This window comes from Theropithecus gelada, chromosome 19 (assembly GCF_003255815.1).
Source record: "Theropithecus gelada isolate Dixy chromosome 19, Tgel_1.0, whole genome shotgun sequence".
NCBI lineage: Eukaryota > Metazoa > Chordata > Mammalia > Primates > Cercopithecidae > Theropithecus > Theropithecus gelada.
Window position 1 is genome coordinate 39676691 of NC_037687.1, and position 6283 is coordinate 39682973.

The 6283-nt window shown below is 50.3% G+C and overlaps 1 protein-coding gene across 14 annotated transcripts in view; it reads right to left on the bottom strand.

Annotated features, from left to right (window-relative positions):
* The window catches only part of PLD3 (phospholipase D family member 3), a 32285-nt gene that overhangs the window by 24854 nt on the left and 1148 nt on the right, over positions 1–6283 (bottom strand). Inside the window, exon 1 of one of the 14 annotated variants that reach the window (XM_025366439.1) lies at positions 2717–2750. The exons of 12 other annotated variants lie outside the window; for them this stretch is intronic. The gene's annotated coding sequence lies outside the window, so the exon portion shown is untranslated. Of the gene's footprint in view, positions 1–2716; positions 2751–6283 lie in introns of those variants that run through there. One more of the 14 variants, XM_025366437.1, reaches the window with a different exon arrangement.

Here is a 6283-nt window from a genome sequence, read left to right on the forward strand (position 1 = left end):
AAAAAAAAAAAAAAAAAAAGAAACCCCATCTCTACTAAGAATACAAAAAATCAGCCGGGCATGGTGGCGGGTGCCTGCAGTCCCAGCTACTCGGGAGGCTGAGGCAGGAGAACGGCATGAACCTGGGAGGCGGAGCTTGCAGTGAGCCGAGACTGCGCCACTGCACTCCAGCCTGGGTGACAGACTGAGAATCCATCTCAAAAAAAAGAAAAAGAAAAAAAAAAAGAAAAATAGTAACATGGTAAGTTTAGGGCAAAGCAATGTTACCATCTGTTTTTCAGATGAGGTGGCAGGGCTCAGGGAAATTGCCTGCTTAAGTTGCACAGCATTGGTTTGTCAGTTGGAAGATTGTTTTTTGAGACGGAGTCTTACTCTGTTGTCCAGACTGGAGTGCACTGGCAGGTTCTCGGCTCGGAGCAACCTCCATCTCCCAGGTTCAAGTGATTCTTGTGTCTCAACTTCCCACGTAGGTGGGATTACAGGTGGCCACCACCATGCCTGGCTAATTTTTGTATTTTTAGTAAAGACAGTGTTTCACCATATTGGCCAGGTTGGTCTCGAACTCCTGACCTCAAGTGATCTGCCCACCTCAGCCTTCCAAAGTGCTGGGATTATAGGCATCAGCCGGGAATTTGAACTCAGAGCTCAGTTGTATTCCAGGGCAGTATACTGTTGAACTAATTCATGAACAAACAATGCAAAATCTCCCTTCATCACATCACGTGAGGGACCCTGCGACCTGAGGGAGGCGCGAGCCTATAAAAGCGCAGGGTGTGGAGTGAGACAGTGGGGCTTCTTGCATTTATTTTTGATTTTTTTTTTGAGACAGGGTCTCCTTGCTCTGTTGCAGGCTGGAATGCAGTGGTAGGAACGTATCTCACTGCAGCCTGGAACTCCTGGGCTCAAGTGGTCCTCCTGCTTCGGCCTCCCGAGTAGTTGGGACCACAAGTGTGCGCCACCACGCCCAGCTAGTTTTTATTTTTTTCGTAGAGTCGGAATCTCAACATATCGCCCAGGCTGCTATTGAACTGCTGGGCTCAAGTGATCTGCCTACCTCGGCCTCTCAAAGTGCTGGGATTACAGGCGTAAGCCACTGGGCCTGGCCTCAAAGCACTTAATATATTCATTTTATTGTTTTAAATTGGACTTAATATGTTTAATTTTCACAACAGTCCTCTTAAAAATCCCACTTAGGGAATTAAGGATCCAGAGAGGTGAAGTCACAGGTACAAAGGGACATAGACAGGATATGGGGTAAGCCTGGGACCTGGACTTTGGTTAAAAAAAAAAAAAGAGAGAGAGAGAGGAAATGGAGCAAGGATTTGAACCCAAGCTGCCTCAAGCTTCCAGGGACAGATGCCCCATGACAGCTGCCTCTCCTGTTGTTCGTCATCTGTAGATCCCCTGCTGCCTGCCCCCCCACCCTCCAGGACAGAGCTGAACCCCGTGGTAGCGCTGGCCTCTCAAAAACTCCATTAGCATTTCCCCAGCCTGCCCTCCATTTTTTATTAATATTTATTTATTTATTTATTTATTTGAGATGGAGCCTTGCTCTGTCGCCCAGGCTGGAGTGTGGTGGCGCGATCTCAGCTCACTGCAATCTCCACCTCCCAGGTTCGAGGGCTTTTCCTGCCTCGGCCTCCTGAATAGCTGGGATTACAGGCACCCACCACAACGCCCACGTAATTTTTTATACTTTTGGTAGAGATGGGGTTTCACCACATTGGTCAGGCTGGTCTCGAACTCCTGACCTCAAGTGATCCGCCCGCCTCAGCCTCCCAAAGTGCTGGGATTACAGGCATGAGCCACCGCGCCCGGCCTCGATCTTTGACAGGGATATTTGAAATTTTCTCCCAACATAAAGGATATGTGAGTGCGGACTGAAGATTCTGGCTCTCTTTCCAACAAGGCTGCCTCTCACTAGTCGATCCTGGGTAGAAGTTCTGGAGCTGCCACAGCTCAGGGTGATGGCTTCATGTCACACTGGACCGCATCCCTCCTCGGCTCCACATCCTCCTGTGGCTCTCACCTCACTCGGAGTAAAAGTCAGTCTTCTGCATGGCTCACAAGGCCTTCCACAATGTGCCCCATCGCCCCTCCAACATCATCTCTTGCCCCTCTCCTCTCTCACTGACCTCCTTGCTATTCCTTAAATATTCCAAGCTTGCTCCTACCTCAATGACTTTGCTTTTGCTGTTCTCTTTGCCTAGCATGCTCTTCCCCCCGAGGGCCGTCATTCTTTCTTTCTCTCTTTTTTTTTTTGAGATAGAATCTGACTCTGTCGCCCAGGCTGGAGTGCAATGGTGCAATCTCAGTTCACTGCAACCTCCACTTCCCAGGTTCAAGTGATTCTCCTGCCTCAGCCTCCCGAATAGCTGGGATTATAGGTGTCTGCCACTATGCCTGGCTAATTTTTTTGTATTTTTAGTAGAGACGGGGTTTCACCATATTAGTCAGGCTGGTCTCGAACTCCTGACCTCAGGTGATCCACCGGCCTTGGCCTCCCAAAGTGCTGGCATTATAGGCATGAGCCACCATGCCCAGCCATTTTCTTTTGTTGTTTTTTTATTTTTGAGACAGGGTCTCCCTCTGTTGCCCAGGCTGGAGTGTAGTGGCAAAATCATGGCTCACTGCAGCCTCAAACTCCCAAGCTCAAGTGATCCCCCCACCTCTCAGCCTCCCACATAGCTGGGACTACAGGTGCACACTACCATACCTGCTTAATTTTTGTAGAGATGGGGTTTCGCTATGTTGCCCAGGCTGGCTGCAAACTCCTGAGCTCCAGTGATCCGCCTTCCTCAGCCTCCCAAAGTGCTGTGATCATAGGTGTGAGCCACCGCGCCCGGCCCCACTCTCTCTTCTCTTTCAAGTCTGTGGTTCAAATGTCACCTTCTCAGAAAGCTTTCCTTGACCACCCTATTTAAAATTACAACCTTGACCCCACATTCCCCATGCCCCTTCTAATACATCCAATAATCTACTTTCCTATTTACCTATTGCCTCTTACCCTTACTAGAGTTTAGGACACTCTATAAGGCCAGATTTTTTTTTTTTTTTTTTGGAGACGGGGTCTCATTCTGTCACCCAGGCCGGAGTGCAGTGGTGCGATCTCAACTCACTGCAGCCTCCGCCTGCCGGGTTTAAGCAATTCTAACCTCAGCCTCCCAAGTTGCTCGGATTATAAGGGTGCGCCACCATGCCTGGCTAATTTTTGCATTTTTAATAGAGATGGGGTTTCACCATGTTGTCCAGGCTGGTCTCAAACTCCTGACCTCAGGTGATCCACCTGTTTCGACCTCCTAAAGTGCTTGGATTACAGGTGTGAGCCACTGCGCCCAGCCAAGATATTTTTCTCTGTACTGTTCATTAAGGTGTCCCCAATGCCTAGCAGTGTTGAGCACATAGACAGCACATGCTTAAGAATTATGTGCAGAATGATTAATTTGTGTTTTCATTCCCATATTGCAGATGCAGTAACCGAGGCGCAGGCAGGTTAAGCCAGTCGCCCAAGATCATGTAGTTCTTTTTTGTTTTTTTTTTTGTTTTGAGACGGAGTCTCGCTCTTGTTGCCCAGGCTAGAGTGCAATGGAGCGATCTCGGCTCACTGCAACCTCTGCCTCCCGGGTTCAAGTGATTCTCCTGTCTCAGTCTCCCAAGTAGCTGGGATTACAGGCATGTGCCACCATGCCCGGCTAATTTTTTTTTTTTTTTTGAGACAGAGTCTTGCTCTGTCGCTCAGGTTAGAGTGCAGTGGCACGATCTTGGCTCACTGCCAGTTCCACCTCCCGGGTTCACGCCATTCTCCTCCTGCCTCAGCCTCCCCAAGTAGCTGGGACTACAGGTGCCCGCCACCATGCCCGGCTAATTTTTTGTATTTTTAGTAGAGACGGGGTTTCACCGTGTTAGCCAGGATGGTCTCGATCTCTTGACCTTGTGATCCGCCTGCCTTGGCCTCCCAAAGTGCTGGGATTACAGGCGTGAGCCACTGTGCCCTGCCACTTTTTTTTTTTTTTTTTTGAGACAGAGTCTCGCTCAGTCATCCTGGCCAGAGTGCAGTGGCGCGATCTCAGCTCCCTGCAACCTCCATCTCCTGGGTTCAGGTGATTCTCCTGCCTCAGCCTCCCGAGAAGCTGGGACTATAGGTGAGTGTCACCATGCCCGGCTAATTTTTTATTTTTAGTAGAGATGGTATTTCACCACGTTGGCCAGGCTGGTCTCAAACTCCTAGCCTCAAATGATCTGCCTGCCTTGGCCTCTCAAAGTGTTGGGATTACAAGTGTGAGCAATCACGTCTGGCTTTTCCTTTTTTTTTTTTTGGTAGAGATGGGTTTTGCTGTGTTGCCCAGGCAGGTCTTGAACTCACAACCTCAAGCAATCCTCCCATCTTGACCTTCCAAAGTTTTGGGATTACAAGTGTGAGCCAATCACTGCACCCAACCACTTTAATGTTTTTTTAGAGATGGTGTCTCACTCTGTCACCCAAGTTGGAGTGCAGTAGCACAATCATAGCTCACTGCAGCCTCAAACTCCTGGGCTTAGTGATCCTCCCACCTCAGCCTCCTGAGTAGCTGCGACTACAGGTGCACATCACTGTGTCCATTTAATTAAAAAAAAAATTTTTTTTTGTAGGGATGGGGTCTTGCTATTTGCCCAGGCAGGTCTGTTTTTGTATTGTTTTGTTTTTTGCTTCATTTTTCTTTTTTTGGAGACAGTCTCGCTCTGTTGCCCAGTCTGGAAGGCAGTAGGGCGATCTCAGCTCACTGCAGCCTCCACCTCCAGGCTTCAAGGGATTCTCCTGCCTCAGCTTCCCGAGTAGCTAGCTGGGAGTACAGGCATGCGCCATCACATCTGTCTAATTTTTTTTTTTTTTTTTTTTAGTTGAAATGGGGTTTCACCCTGTTGGCCAGGCTGGTCTCAAACCCCTTGCCTCAAGTGATCCATCTGTCTTGGCCTCCCAAAATGCTGGCATTACAGGCAAGAGCCACCTCGTCCGGCCTAGGACTGATGAGATGTGACTTAAATGTGGGAGAAACAGGCTTCATCTCTCCATAGTCCTAATTCTAAAAGTCCAGGGAATTCTGGGCCTAAGCTACGTACAGTTTCCCCCTCACCAAGCCCTCCTCAACCCTTGCAGCACTAGCTAAATGCTTTCATTTTGGGGAGTGGAGGAAATCACTCAATCCCATAAGGTAACGAGATAGGGATTAAGTATTTACAGAAGCAAGGTTCACAATGGCCGATGGGCTACTGCCACAGGTGTGGTGACGTGGCAGAGGTAAGGGCAACATGGAGACTGTGAGGTGGTGTGGCTGCTGTGGCAGTGTCTGTCCTGATACGCGGTCCATGACGACACCCTGGGAATGATGAGGCAGCTGGGGAGAGTGACCATGAGGATATGATGAAGGTGACTGGATGAGGGTGAGGGTGACATGGTTTATTATTATTATTGAGACTGAGTCTCGCTCTTGTCGCCCAGGATGGAGTGCAATGGCGCGATCTCGGCTCACCGCAACCTCCACCTCCCAGGTTCAAGCCATTCTCCTGCCTCAGCCTCTGGAGTAGCTGGGATTATAGGCATGCACCACCACGCCCGGCCAATTTCGTATTTTTAGTAGAGACAGGGTTTCTCCATTTTGATCAGGCTGGTCTGGAACCCCCGACATCAGGTGATCCGCCCACCTTGGCCTCCCAAAGTGCTGGGATTACAGGCGTGAGCCACTGCACCGGGCAGAGGGTGACATGGTTAATAACAATATTAGCTAAAAACACCATGTCAAGCTCAGCCTGCCACAAGAATAAACTCGCAGAATTGTCACACTCAGCCCTGATGTGGATGTCCCCACGTGCATTTTGCAGATGAAGCTGGGATTGGAAAGGTGCCATAAGGTAGTCAAGGTATCCAGAGGTGTAGTGGTGGGGCTGGGATTCTGACACTCCCCAGGTAATGGGCTGCAGTACCCTGTATGTTACGTGAGCTGTGATACAGGGAAATGACGAAGACACGGAGGGAAGACAAATAACTGTAAGGCTGGGTGGCTCCTTATGGGGAAAGCTGGAAACATGAGGAATGGATGGTGACTGTCAGAGGAACAGTGATGCCAAGGGAGGGACAAAGACATAAGGGGTAATGATGACATAAGGGCTGCATTAGCGCGATTTAAGAAGAGCGACGGGGGGGGGGGGGGGGGGGGGGGGGGGGGGGGGGGGCGCGCGGGGGCCCCCCCGCCGGGGGGGGGGGGGGGGGGGGGGGGCGGGGGGGGGGGGGCGCCGAGCACCGGCCGGG